General features: G+C 42.2%; 1 protein-coding gene across 1 annotated transcript in view; it reads right to left on the reverse strand.

Moving 5' to 3' along the window:
• The window catches only part of LOC135111652 (hemicentin-2-like), a 219,245-nt gene that overhangs the window by 80,910 nt on the left and 120,835 nt on the right, over positions 1 to 17,500 (reverse strand). The window contains exon 4 of the mRNA XM_064025196.1: positions 13,950 to 14,063. The gene's annotated coding sequence lies outside the window, so the exon portion shown is untranslated. The remainder of the gene's footprint in view (positions 1 to 13,949; positions 14,064 to 17,500) is intronic.

Consider the following 17,500-nt stretch of genomic DNA (forward strand, 5'->3'; position numbering starts at 1 on the left):
GCTGCTGGCTACACAGAAACAAGTGTGTCGGGGAAGGCTGCACGCTCGCTAGGGGATGCATTGACGCAGTGGCAGGCTGTACCGACTCTTGCTCTTTTAAGGAAAAAAAAAAAAAATAGCTATCTATCTATCTATCTATTTATATATATATATATATATATATATATATATATATATATATATATATATATATATATATATATATATATATATATATATATATATATAATATATATATATATATATATATCAACAGTAAATTGATTAATCTGAGACATTCCTTCCTGCCCGATACTTTATTAAGACGCTAACAAAGACAGCTGTAGGAAGCCTGTGTTGCTAGAAAATGTATTATTTCCTAAAGATGTTTTCCTAATCTGTCTTTCAGCGAGGTTTCTTCACCTAAATACCAAGGTGGTATATTTGACGCAACGCTGTACAGATGTATCCTTGCAAATCTTTCTAGTCAACATTGTTACCAGTCCTGACGTCCCCTCACACCAGGGACACCTCGCTACATGTTTGTACTGCATGATAACACAACAACAGCTCGCGTGAACCTCAGGAACAGCAAATGAACTACATACAACAAATTCAACAAATTCGACAAAACAATCATCAGAGCAAAACGAGGAAGGAAACATAATGCAAACAGTGTTGGACTAAATATATGAAACACTCCAGACAGTAACCTCAGAACACAGTTTCAAGGATGTTTGATCGAGCTGTTCCTGTTAAAAAAAGGAGAAAAGTGTCTTTCGAGTGAGGACCAGCTCACACAAAATTTAGAGGAAGGGGAGAGAGAGGAATTGAAGGGAAAGAGACAAAGAGGCCGTCGACAGGTAGATGACAAATGTCGGAATGTTTGATAAATTGTTCTCAGTATGTATTTGTCCATTGTTTGAAATGCCATTCATCAATTTACGTGTGTGAGACACTCCAGTTATGAAAACTGTGCTGAATGGAGAAGTGCGGCATTCCTGGAAGACGTAGGAAAGAAAATAAAACTGTCATGTAAACATTTTATTATTTAGAGTCATTGAAGCACCAACTGCTTCATAACCATCACTAGGATTTTGTACTTCATCATCCAACGCCCACCATCATCCATCACGCTCTACAGCAAGCAGCAATAGGAATTATGCCATCATTAGACAGAAACATCTTAAGGCGGACAATTATTTACATAAGACAACAGTAGGCGAAGAAGAAAGAGAGAGAGAAAAAAACTAGCATTATAGGAACAAACATCGCTGCATTAAAACTGGTTCTCACTGTGGCCAAGGCAAAAAGGGAAATGGGAGGTGGCGGGCGAAGGGTTCAACAGCTGCAACAAAGGCGGGCCACGGTAACCTCTGCATCCTTCACGCGTGGCGGGAGGGAAGGGCCGAGCAAGGGGAAGCTCAAAAAGACACGCCTGCTCTTTCATTCTTTGTGTTAACGTGGTCCTCTGGGTGGTGCCGAACGCTGTTGCCAGTCCCTCCATGCTCTGAGATGGAGGAGGAGGAGGAGGAGGAGTAAGAGATGAAATATTAGGATGAGATGAAGGTGGAGGAGGAGATGGAAAAGGAGAAGAAAGAGGAGAAGCGGGAACAAGATGGAGGAGGAGGAGGAGGAGGAGGCGGAGGAGGAGGAGGAGGAGGAGGAGAAAGAGGAAGAGGAGCAGGAGCAGGAGGAGGAGGAGGAGGAGGAGGAGGAGGAGGAGGAGGAGGAGAGGAGCATCAATAAGAGAACGACAAGCAAGAAAACAGAAAAAGAACAGAATAACAGGAAAATAAGAAATGAAAAAAAAACCGCATAAGAGACATAATAGGAGGAAAAAGGAGGAAGAGGAAAAGGAAAAAGAGATCTATATAAAAAAGACCAGGCAGAAAAGAAAAGATAATAACGAAAAGAGAGAAACGAAAAGGACGAAAGAAGAAAACGATACACGAATATAAGAGAAACAGCCGAATATGAGAAGAAAGAGAGGAGGAAACTGAAAGAGGCGGAGGAGGAGGAGGAAGAGGAGGAGAAGGAAGAAGAGGAGGAGAAAGAGGAGGACGCGGCTGGACGTGCTTTACCTCAACCATTGTTTTAACGATCACGCCCCCAGCGGTTTTAATCCCCCTTCTCTCTCTCTCTCTCTCTCTCTCTCTCTCTCTCTCTCTCTCTCTCTCTCTCTCTCTCTCTCTCTCTCTCTCTCTCTCTCATTCCTCCCACCCCTCCACAATTTCACTGCTCTCACACCTCTCCACCTCAGTCTTGTCCCTTCCTTTCCGCTAACCGCAGCGCCTTTCCCTCTCCACCACTTTCTCTCTTTTCCCTCTTTATCTGCTCCTCCAGCGACATCTTGCATTACACCACTCGGGGCCCAGGTGAGAGGATCTACGTAATATTTCCTTTGTGTGTGTGTGTGTGTGTGTGTGTGTGTGTGTGTGTGTGTGTGTGTGTGTTTATGTGTGTGTAATACTGGCAAAACTAATTGAAAGTCACAAAATTGTAAGAGAGAGAGAGAGAGAGAGAGAGAGAGAGAGAGAGAGAGAGAGAGAGAGAGAGAGAGAGAGAGAGAGAGAGAGAGAGAGAGAGAGCAAAAAACAGAACAGAAAGACTGACGAACAGAGATAGATAGACAAACACAGACACACAAACAAACAGGCTGGGAGGTTGTGGGCAGGCAGGCAGGCAGGGAGAGGTACGCAGGCATAAGGGGAAAAAAAAAAAAGGAAGGAAGGAAGGGAGGACACGAAGGAAGGAAGGAAGGAAGGAAGGAAGGAAGGAAGGGAGATAGGGAAAAAAATGGGTGGGAGTGCGCAATACTTTTTCCCCCTCTTTAGGTCTGAATGAATAATTAATGAAGTGTTAAAGGGACCACAGCTGGGAGGAGAAACGGACTAGAGGAACGCATCATATCGGCCGTCTCCTATGATCAGTCGGGTTGGGGGGGTGGAATGTGGTAAACGGATAATAAAAGAAAGGATGGAGAGAGAGAGAGAGAGAGAGAGAGAGAGAGAGAGAGAGAGAGAGAGAGAGAGAGAGAGAGAGAGAGAGAGAGAGAGAGAGAGAGAGAGAGAGAGAGAGAGAGAGAGAGAGAGAGAATGAACCGACACTTTATACACAATCAGATGTACAAGTAAAAAGGCAGACAGAAAAAAAAAAGAAGAAAAGAAGAACATACAGAGACAGACAGGCACGTAACATACAAAACTAAAGAATCTTCTGATATAAGCGATATTAGGAACAAAAAGACATGAATTGACAGGGATAATACGTAGAGATAATGCGTAGATCAGCGGTCATTAATCATAGATGCACAATGCCTGAGACTCACATGTATAGTTGCTAAGGTTTTGGTAGAACACGAGTATCAAGGAAAAAAAAGTGAAGGAATGACGTCACTTCAGGCTGTCTGGCGCACATCAGTATCACCGTCATCGTCTTTTTTTGTCACTGCGGAATGCCTTAATGAAAATTATTCATTTACTTGAAGTTACTTTTTTTTTTCTGTTCTCCTATCCAAACGTTCATTTTCTGCCGTCTCTTTCCTATGCAAATATGGGAATAGGTAAGTAGGTGAGTAAATAGCTTGATACTTATGCATACATACGTACATACATACATTCATACATAAATACATACATACACACATACATACCTGCGTACATACATATATACATAATTATGTAAATACACACAAAATTCATATAGGAACGCTTATTTAGAGATAGATATATCGCACTTTGTCTTAATATAAAATGTCTTACTATTTGGACTATTCCTCTTCGCGACCAATAGTGCGTCCAGCTCCAGGCTGGAGTGGTGACCACGAGTGCTTGCATTAAATATTTATCTTGGCTCCGTTCCTGCCGCCTTAATGTAACTCTTATCTTTACGGGAAACGTATTAAGTATGAGAGAAAAGCAAATAAATAATCCTCACCATCAGAGAAAGAGAGAGAGAGAGAGAGAGAGAGAGAGAGAGAGAGAGAGAGAGAGAGAGAGTTATTATTCTCTTTGGTGCATTAACGAGGTGCGTGACGCATGTGGTGTTTGGCTTTATCAAATGACGTGTGAGCGAGGGCTGCAAAGTTCCATGGCCGCACACTATCTCATCACCAGTGGAAGTGCCTCACGCTACTCACTCAACATCCACATGCAGCTCAGTGTGCAGTGGTCCTTAAGAACTGAGGGAAAATTCACGTGAGTCGCTATCCGATTCTCACACGTCAGCTTAGCGGAGGGAGATTGCAAGGGAGGAGGAAAACAGACCAACTCTCCGCCTGCCATCTTTGTGTCAGGGCAGTGATGCAGAGATGGGGACACAATGGTCTCGTCCCTCTTTGTTGCCTTCCTCACTATCCGCCTCTAGCACGACTAGCACTCTGCACACCCTTAGCTTCATTTGCGTTGCCAGTACCACCTGCCTCTTGTGTCCCTTAACGTCACCTACCGCCTCAGCCTCTTTACTCTTCCTCCCGCGTTCGGTACTCTCCCTGTCGAGCTCCTCCCATCCACTTTTTTTCTCTTCTCCCTCCTCTCAGCCTCATCTCCGTCTGGCCAGAATTTTCTGCCCGTTCTACTCTCCGCCCCTATTTTTACCTCTCACCTTCACTGTCCGAGCGCATTTCGTTTTCCCCTCAGCGCCGCAACCTCCTTCTCCTTTAATGAATGTATCTGAGCAAGGACACTAAATTTTTTTTTCCTCTCCCACTACATATTCCCATATCCTTCATTGGTAGCATGAACGACTTTTGTAAGTATAAAGAGTATGTCTCAGGAGGCGAAGCGTCGCTCCACAGGTGATGGAGATGCTCAGGTGCAAATTATGTTGAGGACATTAATTAACGTGGGAAGTGTTACCTCCATTCCAGCCGGTTATTCCCCCACCCTCGTCCTGTCTGCGTTTCCAAATTAATTTAATTAAACACGGCAAGCCCAGGTAGTTTGCTTCCTCCAAAGGTGCTATTTTTTCCTGTTCAACTACTGAAGATCGCGATGAAGTGCAGGGCAGTGGTGATTATGAATGAGTGAAACATTCTGGTCTGCTGGTGTCGGGACGTTGCTTGTTCCGTTCATAAGCTTTGTATTACTTTGTTATAATGTTTACCACTCTCATACATCTTGCTGATGTGTGTGTGTGTGTGTGTGTGTGTGTGTGAGTGTGTGTGTGTGATCGATCATGGAAGTTATCACATACTAGAGGAGGTTTCGTCTTTTAAAATCTGACTTTAGGGCCACATTTCAGACTGGCTCGAGTCACTGGTGGCTCATGTGCCTGTGGTCTTTGGCGATGCGTGTGGGTTAAAGGGTTCACTCACCTCCACTATATTGAGGAAGTCCAGATCGTAAAAACACCACGTCATGGAGTAATGCCGTGCTGAGGATGTGTGTGGCAAGTTATGGGGTAGGTCAGTGAAAATGAGCGGTTCAGAGTGAGGAAGGTTTAGTGCAAGCAGATCAGGTCCTTGAAGCCGGAAATGAACGAGGCTTTGATAGGGTCGCGTGGGAATCAGGACCACAGCAGCGGATGAGACGGGATAACTGAGCCCCGGCTAGACAGGGGAGTGATGTGAGGAGGATCGGGGAGTGAGGCCCACCCAGTGTGAAGAACGTGACGTGGTCTGAATGTGGTGTAACAGGGTTATATAAAAAGAATAGTAGGGTTTGCTTTTTTAATCTAAGGAAGCGGCGTGATCTTGTTCATGGGGTGGTAAAAAGGAGTCGCGTGATTTGAAAGGAATAGTCATGATTGCTGTGATTTAAAAAAGGAACGTAATTTAAAAGTCTGATCGTATTTATGGTCTAAAGATACAGCTTGACAAATACTACTACTTCCACAGGTACTCTTACTGCTACTATTACTACTATTACTACTACTACTACTACTACTACTACTACTAGTACTAGTACTACTACTACTACTACTACTGATAATAATAATAATAATAATAATAATGATAATAATACTAATAATGATAATAATAATAATAATAATAACAACAACAACAATAATAATAATAATAATAATAATAATAATAATAATAATAATAGTAATAATAATAATAATAATAATAATAATACCACTATCACAAATACTGCTACTGCGTACTCGTACTCTCGGTTTACAGTCCAGAGAACGTTTCTCGCCTCGTGAAGGGAGGAACGAGCAGCGGCATATTTCCTGTCATCATGGAGTGAGAACTGATATGATCAAGATTAAGGTTTGGCGTCACTAACACTCCCCTTCACTTATCCACTACACTATTCCCGAGCTAAACGGCATTCCTTCATTGCTATGACGCAGATCCGGAGGCTTTGTCCTATCACCGCTCTCTCTCTCTCTCTCTCTCTCTCTCTCTCTCTCTCTCTCTCTCTCTCTCTCTCTCTCTCTCTCTCTCTCTCTCTCTCTCTCTCTCTCTCTCTCTCTCTCCTTCCTTTGTCTGTTCCTCCTCTCCCTTTCCCTCACTACTGAACACAGCACCTGTGGAGCTTCTCTTAGTAAAGAGATAAAGGAAAGGAAAGACTTGATACTCGTATTCATTATATATAATCGAGGAGGGGACATTATTTCAGATATACACGAATCTTAGGACATAATTAAATATTCATTATTGAAAATGATTAACGTACCATTCAGAGAAGTAATTGTCTGCCGCCCAAGCAATCTTCCTGGTTTCTAGTCTCTATGCTGGCGATAGATCTCTAGCACTTGATCCGTGCCAATTGTTTTCACTCCCATATGCTTCCTCTTTCTTACGCGAAGCACCTGCGACCTGCGCCCTGTGACCCAGCATAGGGCGTTAAGGCGAGGCCACATCACCCCTCCAGACTCTTAACCCCTGAGGTCATTAATGCCGGCGAGGTGACTGTAATTTCAACCGTTTTCTCCCGCTTCTCTCTCTCTCTCTCTCTCTCTCTCTCTCTCTCTCTCTCTCTCTCTCTCTCTCTCTCTCTCTCTCTCTCTCTTTCTTCAGTCTTTTATGTTCCCCAATCAATTTATCTTATTTATCAAGTGTAAGCCTAATATTGTGCCCGAATGACGGCACTTTCGGTGCAGACTCTAAGTAAGTACTAAGCATAATCTTAAACGAAATATTTCGCATTATTAGTGAAAATATCAATATAAAACAAAATCACAACAGCAGTTTGTTCTAGTTAAATGGAACCGAACCTTCGAACCAAGACATTGTCATTGGTACTAAGGGACAACTAAAGAATGCAGGACAGGCAGAAAACGAGATGAGGAGATAAGATTAGAAGTTTTGCTGGGCTGGAGTTTGAAAAATGGCCAGCTGAAACATGTGAACGGAGAAGGCTGTGAAAATCAGTATTCCTGCAGTGCAATAAAAGAGACTGCTGATAATAAATGTCCATTCAGCTAAGGGAAGAGTCCGCTGATACCAGTAATTTAAAATATCATAACATTGATTATATGAGAGTGCATAGAGGCAGAGAGTTTATCATTCTATTGGATAAAATCAAGCTTTAGAATTCTTTGCCTTTATAATTCCTTATGCGTGGTAAACTCGTATATTTAGTCAAAAATGAACGACGCTCACTTATATTCCCTTCAGTCTACTTTGTTCCCCATCACTCAGTTAGCTATCATGTGTGTGTGTGTGTGTGTGTGTGTGTATATATATATATATATATATATATATATATATATATATATATATATATATATATATATATATATATATATATATATATATATATATATATATATATATATATATATATATATATATATATATATATATATATACTCGTATATATATATATATATATATATATATATATATATATATATATATATATATATATATATATATATATATATATATATATATATATATATATATATATATATATATATATATATATATATATATATAGTTATTTCTTTGGCCTCATGATCCATCTGGTCGGAGACTTATCTCCTGGCAGGTCTCGCGTGGCCTTATTTATGGAAAATGGTATCCTTCCAATCCTCTGTCTTTCATTATTCTGAGAAATGTTGTCCTGCCCCAACATCTTTCCGTAAGAACTAAGCTGAACCTTATAAACAATAATAAAAAAAAGTGAGCCAGTATCCACCACCACTTTTTCTCTGAATATAGGAGCGAGCCAGTATTGTTGCGGGGCTAATTGACCGCAGGATTGAAATATTTGTTGGTTCAGTAGAAAAGTGCAGTTAACGCAAACTTATAATCCACTATTTTTCCTTAGCTAAAATTTTTTTTCCGGCATAAACTTTTCTTACATATTGAACAATATCGCGAGATACTACGAAAAGCTATGCAGGATTTGCATTAAATAGATGTGTATTGGTGTACTCCATTATGAGGTAAGGATGTAGACAAAACTTTCAATCTAAAGTAAGAATGTCCCTACAGGATGGCTTTCATTAGCTGGTTAATTAGCTTTGTTGATGGAAACTACCTAGACAGGGGGGTATGGATGTAGAACGGAAAAGGACAACGACAGTGTTTTAGATCTGTTCCTCGACTTAGCAGAGGACGTTGCTGTATGAATGGTTTGCTTGGTGAAGGTCTTAACTTGTATAAAGCCATAGTCATTCCGATAGCCCATGCAACACCTCATCTTGTGTGCTCGGCTCACGTTACAACACCCACGCATCACGGCAACTCTCAACATGTAGCACCCAAGTTTGCACATTATCTTTCATTGCCTTGTAATTATTTCTCCGGCGGTCATAAGTTGCATCTCTGTGTACTTTTTTTTTTCTTGAGTTAGTTAAAGACGTTTTGTGATTATATCTCTTGATTGTCATAAGTTTCATGCCTCCATGAAACTTTTTTTTTTCGTTTTAAATAAGTCGTAGAAGTTTTCTTTGAAGTGTCTTGGTGCCTTGCATTACGTTCTGTGATGCTACATTAGTCGCACCACTGTTATCTTGCCGAAGTGCGCACACACTACACTATTGGCTTAGATGCAAACAGCAGAACCTCCTGTTATCTTGGCTTTGTCCCACCCTGGTATCCTGTGCCTCAGCGACGCCATTAGGGAGGCGTGCAGTCATTCGAGTTTATCCTCTCGCTACTATTCGTTCTCAATGACATAAATAGCTTGCTCAGGCCTCGAAGTCCCGTTAGCATTTAGCCAACACAAACCCGAATCCATTTGCCTCACCATTGTCTCTTGTTTGCCTCGCGTTCACCCGGACTGCTTCACGCCTCTCTCTCTCTCTCTCTCTCTCTCTCTCTCTCTCTCTCTCTCTCTCTCTGATATATACGTTTAACTCTGCTGACCTGCCTTCCTTCCCATGTCCTTTATAACTACTTGATTCATATGTTTGTTTTGGTTTTGTATCTTCAACTCTTATTTCTCATCTGTATTATCATATTCCTGCTTTACACCTCCCAGACACGTGTCCACGCCGTGTATCTGCTCCCCAGCGCCACACACTTCATGCCTCAGCACCTCCTCTCACACGTCTCTGCTTTCTCTGTCTGTGATCCCTTTCTGCACATCATCCCTCCCTCTGTCGCTCTTTGTACAGGAAGTTTGTCAACCTCACCTTCTCACAGTAAAGGCTTCACACCTCATATGCAATGTATCCTCCAGGCTTCCCTCCTTTCGTAACACTGCATGACAACCTTATCTAGCATTTCCTTTCCCACTTTAGTTATATATTTTCCATCTATGATCTCCCCCTGTGTACGTCCCTCCTTTGCATACAACGCTCCCTACCACATATCCACCTCGTCCAACTTCTCCTACCAGTCTGACACCTTCAATCGTCTCTCGTATCTTACATCCTCCCTATCACTCCATGCCTATTTCAACCCTCCCGGTTCTCATTCGCTCTGCCTTGCACTCACTGAGCGGGACCTTCCTCTTACCTTCCTCACACAGACCCGCATCTCTACCTTGCCTTGCCTTGCCCTACCTTGCCTACATTCCCCTGTCCCATTAACCTGTCTTACACCTGCTGCTTACCCAACACTGCCTCAGACTCGTTTCGCTCCCATTACCTGGATCTGCTGCACGGTCCAACTCTGGGTGGGTAAATAGAAGACGTAGAGACAAGGCGCCCCTTTTACTCTCTCTCTCTCTCTCTCTCTCTCTCTCATTCATGATAACTCCGAATATGATCACCAAATCCTGTGGAAATTCGTAGTAGTGAGCGACTCGCGGTGTGGGCGCGGCAGCCAACTAACTGGTGACGCTGATCGCCTTATTTCGACAGGCATTAGCCGAGTTCATTTTGGTGTTTTAAGTACTTTGTCATTATATTTCCTTAGTAGTACTGGCCTTCGTCATTTGTTAATTTGTTATGAGTCGAGAAAAGCAGAAAGATGAGAATGTAAACACTGAGAATTCCTATACGAAAACGAGGCAGTAATGAAGTGTGTGTGTGTGTGTGTGTGGTTTGCTACTTAGAACTACATGTACTTTAACTGAAACCATAATAAAGTGCGTAGCGGGAGATGGATGGACGGGTGGGTGAGTGCATTGATCCTTTGTTGGTTGCCTCATGTGTGATTGCTCATTTAGTTGCTCCGCTTTTTCGTTCATTGCTGTGCTTCCATCGTTGACGAATCGAACGTTCAAGTGTAGCTCCATCGCTAACCAAGGATAACCACTTTCACTGCTGAACTATCACTTGGTGTGGTGCGAAGGGCAGGTATCGGGACGGTAAACTGAGGAAGGCGAAAGACCGCTGCTTGCATATTTAAAACGAGGGTCTCTTTGACGTATAATATTCATGCTCTTCCCCCCGGAATTGACTGACCCGAAAGAGGTACTTGTCTCTATACTGCGTGGCGGTGAATGTGAGAGTTCGGCGGCTGTTGCAGGGGGCGCAGTGGATGTGCTGCGGGGGTCCGGGGGAATTTGCTTGTGTGTGGCAGAATGGTTGTGTGCAAGATTGCTTTGCTCCTTTCATTAGCGTGTTGAGCGTTTTTTTTTTTTAAGCTATTTTCTGTCTTTTCGTAATGCTAAGACGCTTTTACACACACACACACACACACACACACACACACACACACACACACACACACACACACACACACACACACACACACACACACACACACACACACAGACACACATTTCATGCCGTCCACAGTCCTATTCGTTATAAAATGCCGAATGGCCTAAATTTCCCTTCCTGTCCATTACTTGGTAACTTGTGTCTGACTCTGCGCCAAGAAAGCGCAGTGAGCGGCAAACTCTTATTTTAAGATAGTACTCTTCTATACACATTTAATTGTAGCTGTCTGTCTATCTATTTATCTTTTTATTTATATACGCATTTTTTTAGTGTGTGAGGACTGGCGAAGGGCACAATAAAGTAGAAAAAACCTGCTCATACATCCACATATGTATGCACGTATGTTTGTAGGTAGGTTAATAGGTAGTACCTACGTACTATATGCTCTTTGTCAGCTTTATTGAAAAAAAATAATAACATGTGAGAAAGCCAGTAAGACTTGGGAAATTGCGGTGGATTATATAATGTATGTTCTGAGACTTAGTGTGTTAAGTCTCTGCATTTGATAGACCGTCTTGTGCTTTCCATCCTCAAATGATAAATGACTGAGACTTTTTCCTAAATTCTAAAACGAAATTTCAAATGTACTTTATGTCGAGTTATCCAGTATTTCCTTATTGCCAGGCTATTTCCAAAGGTACACATTATGATGATGATGATGATGATGATGATGATGATGATGATAATGATAATTATGATAATGATAGTGATGATGATGATGATGATGATGATGATGATGATGATGATAATGATGATAATGATAGTGATGATGATGATGATGATGATGATGATGATGACAATGATAATGGTGATAATGATAGTGATGATGATGATGATGATGATGATGATGGTGATGATGATGTGAGTGTATGCAGTGGCTGTCAATAAACTGATGTTTGATTTCTGTTACAATATCCGTAATTACGCCCGCACATAGTTTTTACGTTGCGTAAATGTTCCTTATTAATGATCACTTTCACATGAGTTTAAACAGCATGTGATGTATTTACAGTAAAAATGATTTGCAAGAAGTTTCCAATCTCTTTTTAGTGCGTGCGTGCATTGCTTCACTGTGCACACTTTTAAGTCTTATATTCTTCTCTTTAAATCTGTCGCACTTTCATCCAACCATTGCACCATTTCGCATGTTCACACTTGCTTTCCCCACTCTCTCTCTCTCTCTCTCTCTCTCTCTCTCTCTCTCCTTTTACATATGCTTTCGCATATCTTTGTAAACAATACACCAAATTGCTGGCTTTCCATTACTCAAATAGAGAACTTTTTCAACTCCAAACACTACCAGCGCCGCCACACGATTCTCGCCTTTGTATGACGCAGATAGCCGAGCTACATCTCCCAAGACCTTCGCTACAAACTTGCATTATTTAAGATGAGAGGTGTAGCCTGAGAATGGTGGGAGGGGAATGATGGAGAAGGGACGGAAAGGATATGTAACATCAATGCACGTTTGGAATTCCGTTTGGAGTTTATTATGAATCTGTGTAATCACGCATGAGTATAGACCTTGGCAGCAGGCCGAGTGAAGGGAACACATGTAGTAAGGAGAATGTATTGCAACGGGAGTGAAAGGAAGCTTGAGGAGTATACTGAGAGAGGAGGAGAAGAGGGAAGATGATGGCAGTGGTGACAGAGAATGATGGCTGAGGAGAGGGGCGGAGGAAGCACCGAGGGTGAGGAGAAAGAAAAAGAGGGAAGATGTAGGAAGGTCACATTCGTTAAGAGAATATGGACCTCGCTATGGGAAAAGTCGAGAGGTAAAGAAAGGTAATGTGAGGCCATTATCTGTCGGAAAAGGCTGATAAGGGAAAATGTGGGGCCATTTCAAAATCTTCTGTTTGGAGGAGATGAAAGTAAAGGAAGACCTTTGATGAGGTCCTGACGGGATCTGTAACAGGTATTGTGTGAGAGGAAAAAAGTGCTTTATTTTGATTCAGCGGGACAGGCGTTGGTGCGACAGTTGAGACTCCTCAGTACGACGAGCCTCCTCTTTCTGCTTGAAGAGGAGCTCCTACCTTTCCGCAAAACTGGGCGTGTGCTGCTGTACCCTGACAGTGGGAAGCAAGCGTTACTCTATTTACTTTGCTTCTTAAACAGAAAGGAACCCTTCCTTAGCATTACTTTCCCTCACTAAATATGCCATTCCAATCAGAGGCTCCAATAAGCACGTGAATACATTACACACTGTCAGACATGTAACTGCTTCACGAATATCTAAAGGTGCTGCTTTCCAGATGTCCAGTGTTGCTGTCGCTTCCAACCCATCAACAGTTAGAATTATTTACTTTGTAAGGATGTAAGAATACGTACGACGCTGGTTGGAATGCCACTTAGGATGTTTCTTTTTCTTTTTCTTTTACTTTTTATTTTTTATTTTTTTTTGCTGACAGCGAGCGGTTACTGCCCCACCTCAACAAAATTGGAAGTAGACATGAAATCTTAATGTCAAACAATCGTCTGGTCCGCTTGACTTCAACTGTTAGTAAATTACTATAATGCGCAATTGCAAGGAACAAAGAATCACTCAGATAAACATAGTTTGTTCGAAATATTCACAACATGGTTTTACAAAGGGTAGGTCATGCTAAATTTTAACAAAGCGTTTGATGAGGCGCCCTAACAAATGCTCCTGTATGAGGTTAGAGCGGCATGGAATTAGTGTCAAAGTTCTTTGCTGGATTAGGAACGTCAGGCAACAGTTATGATTAATGGCTACAAATCTGAAGTACACAGGAATAAGTTTTAAAACCACGATTGTTTTCAGTACATATGCATGATTTGGGTAATGTAATTAGTACCGATATCACTTAATATAGATATGACACAAAGATTAATAAGATGTGACTTTTAAGCTCTTTCCGGGAGTGGCGGTCTCGAATCGAGCGTGTGATGAAGGTCGCGAGTGAATTCTACACAAAGTTCACACTTACCTTCGCTGGGTTGGGAGGCGGTTGCGGGGGAGACACAGGGCCGCCAACAACAGCAGGCGGAGGAGAAGGGGCGGGGAGCGCGTCGTCACTTGTGTTGGAGCCATCATGGGCACACTGAGGAGACGGGTACGGGGGAGGAAAGGGAGAAACCCTCATTAGTAGGATAATAATACTGAAGCAGGAGATGAAGCGGAGCGACCAGGCGCCGCAACATGTACCTAGAAATGCGTGTGACAAACACTTACCTGTTATAAGTCTCCATCAATGAACCTCTCTCTCTCTCTCTCTCTCTCTCTCTCTCTCTCTCTCTCTCTCTCTCTCTCTCTCTCTCTCTCTCTCTCTCTCGTTTAAGTTTCTGTGGAATATTGAAATAGTGGTAAGACAAATACAAGTGCCATTACTAGGGTGGTGGCGATTACAATTTTTTTTTGTTTTTTTTATGTAGGAAAAAAAAAAATTGTAATCGCCACCACCCTAGTAATGGCACTTGTATTTGTCTTACCACTATTTCAATACTTTCATAATGTCCTCCACGCTGAACGATTGTGCTTTCTCGTGCTACTGAGACTGTTACATTATTGTTGTGAGGTGTTACTGTCCCTTTGTTGTTTCTGACTTTGATTAAGTAAAGTAGTTTCCATTCCCTTGTATCGTCGTGTTTACGTAAGAAACAATGTTGCAAGGGATATATATATACGAGTATATATATATATATATATATATATATATAGAGAGAGAGAGAGAGAGAGAGAGAGAGAGAGAGAGAGAGAGAGAGAGAGAGAGAGAGAGAGAGAGAGAGAGAGAGAGAGAGAGAGAGAGAGAGAGAGAGAGAGAGAGAGGTGTTTCTTTATCAATACGGTATTGAACCACAGTAGTGTGTCTGCCTCGGCGGGTGAGTGGGTGGGGCTCATAAGGGAACACCAGACGTCCTTACTCGTCGTGGCAGCAGCTACGCACGAGTTGTGAAACTGTTCAGCATTATTCGCTGTATTACTTTTCTCACGCCTTCTCTGTCACACTACACTAGTTACATACATTACAAAGAGTACTTTCGGAGGACCATCGTGTTTTTTCTTTCATATTCTGCTACAGCGTAAGATAAAACAATACGTAATGCAAATTTTTGCTTATGTAATTTCTTTTTACATATGATTCGTACTAATAAAATTTTAAAGTGAAATATTTTTTAGATTATGCCGCAAGCTTTGTGCAATTTTTTGACATGGTTTCTTGTTGCCTTACTTATGGCCAGATTAGTCCTTGTCGAGCCATAACGCGAGGTACCGGTGCCGTTTGCATCATGTAGCAAGGTAAAGAGGCAATCAGAGGGTTTCTCTTCCCTTGTCACGTTGAAAAGCAGGTAAAGTCCACCAGATCTATTGCTGTAGAACACTGACATTGTCTCATTTTTTTGTGGGAGAGTCTTATTGATAAATGTATCACTGGCCTGTGTGTAGCGACTTCCTTTACATACTGAGAGGAAGAACCACTCTATCAGTGAGTAAGGGATGTCATCGGGAAAATGGATGTCGGTGTTAACTACGAGGCGGTAGCTGGTGGTCACTGAGACGAGCATAAAAAGAACATGTTTTTGGTGCAAGGATACAGATGTCACTGTCAAATAATTCACAAACCATGACTCTTCCATTCTTGGAGACTTCAACGTTTACCACCAGCTTTGGCTTCCCTCTCCCTTCACTGACCATCCTGGTGAACTAGCCTTCAACTTTGCTATCCTCCACGACCTAGAGCAATTGGTGCAACACCCTACTCGTATTCCTGACCGTCTTGGAGATACGCCCAACGTTCTTGACCTTTTCCTGACCTCTAATCCTTCTGCTTATGCTGTCACCCTTTCTTCTCCGTTGGGCTCCTCCGATCACAATCTTATATCTGTGTCTTATCCTATCGCTCCAATCCCTCCTCAGGATCCCTCTAAGCGAAGGTGCCTCTGGCGTTTTGCCTCTGCTAGTTGGAGGGACCTGCGAAGGTATTTTGCTGATTTTCCTTGGAATGACTACTGCTTCCGTGTCAGAGACCCGTCTTTGTGTGCTGAGCGCATAACAGAGGTGATAGTGTTTGGCATGGAGGCGTACATTCCCCACTCCTTTTCTCGACCTAAACCTCCCAAACCTTGGTTTAACACAGCTTGTTCTCGTGCTATACATGATAGAGAGGTGGCCCACAAAAGTTACTTAATCCTTCCATCACCAGAATCTCATGCACTTTATATTTCTTCCCTGAACCATGCCAAGTCTGTTCTCCAACTAGCCAAAAACTCCTTCATTAATAGAAAGTGTCAAAACCTTTCAAGATCTAATTCCCCTCGTGACTTCTGGCATCTATCCAAAAAATATCTCCAATAACTTTGCTTCTTCTTCTTCTTTCCCTCCTTTATTTCAACCAGATGGCACTACTTCTATCACATCTATCTCTAAAGCTGAACTCTTCGCTTAAACCTTTGCTAAAAACTCTTCCTTTGACGATTCAGGGCTTGTTCCTCCCTCTCCTCCACCCTCTGACTACTTCATGCTACCTATTAAAATTCTTCGCAGTGATGTTTTCCATGCCCTCGCTGGCCTAAACCCTCGGAAGGGTTATGGACCTGATGGGGTCCCTCCTATTGTGCTCCGAAACTGTGCCTCCGTGCTTGCACCTTGCCCAGTCAAACTCTTTCAACCCTGTCTGTCAACATCTACCTTTCCTTCTTGCTGGAAGTTTGCCTACATTCACCCTGTTCCTAAAAAGGGCGACCGTTCTAATCCCTCAAACTACCGCCCTATTACTTTAATTTCCTGCCTATCTAAAGTTTTTGAATTTATCCTCAACAGGAAGATTCTTAAACATCTATCGCTTCACAAGCTTTTATCTGATCGCCAGTATGGGTTCCGTCGAGGCCGCTTTACTGGTGATCTGGCTTTCCTTACTGAGTCATCCTCTTTTAGAGATTTTGGTGAAATTTTTGCTGTTGCCTTGGACATATCAAAAGCTTTTGATAGAGTCTGACACAAAGCTTTGATTTCCAAATTACCCTCCTACGGCTTCTATCCTTCTATCTGTAACTTCATCTCAAGTTTCCTTTCTGACCGTTGTATTGCTACTGTGGTAGACGGTCACTGTTCTTCTCCTTAATTTATTAACAGTGGTGTTCCTTAGGGTTTTGTCCTGTCACCCACTCTCTTCTTATTATTCATCAATGACCTTCTAAACCAAACTTCTTGTCCTATCCACTCCTACGCTGATGATACCACCCTGCACTTTTCCACGTCTTTCCATAGAAGTCCAACACTTCAGGAAGTAAACAGTTCACGCAGGGAAGCCACAGAACGCCTGACTTCTGATCTTTCTAAAATTTCTGATTGGGGCAGAGTAAACTTGGTATTGTTCAATGCCTCAAAAACTCAATTCCTCCATCTTTCAATTCGACACAACCTTCCAGACAACTATCCCCTCTTCTTCAATGACACTAAATTGTCTCCCTCTTCTACACTGATCATCCTCGGTCTGTCCTTTACTTATAATCTGAACTGGAGACTTCACATCTTATCTCT

The sequence above is a fragment of the Scylla paramamosain genome, chromosome 2 (genome assembly GCF_035594125.1).
Source record: "Scylla paramamosain isolate STU-SP2022 chromosome 2, ASM3559412v1, whole genome shotgun sequence".
NCBI classification, from domain to species: domain Eukaryota; kingdom Metazoa; phylum Arthropoda; class Malacostraca; order Decapoda; family Portunidae; genus Scylla; species Scylla paramamosain.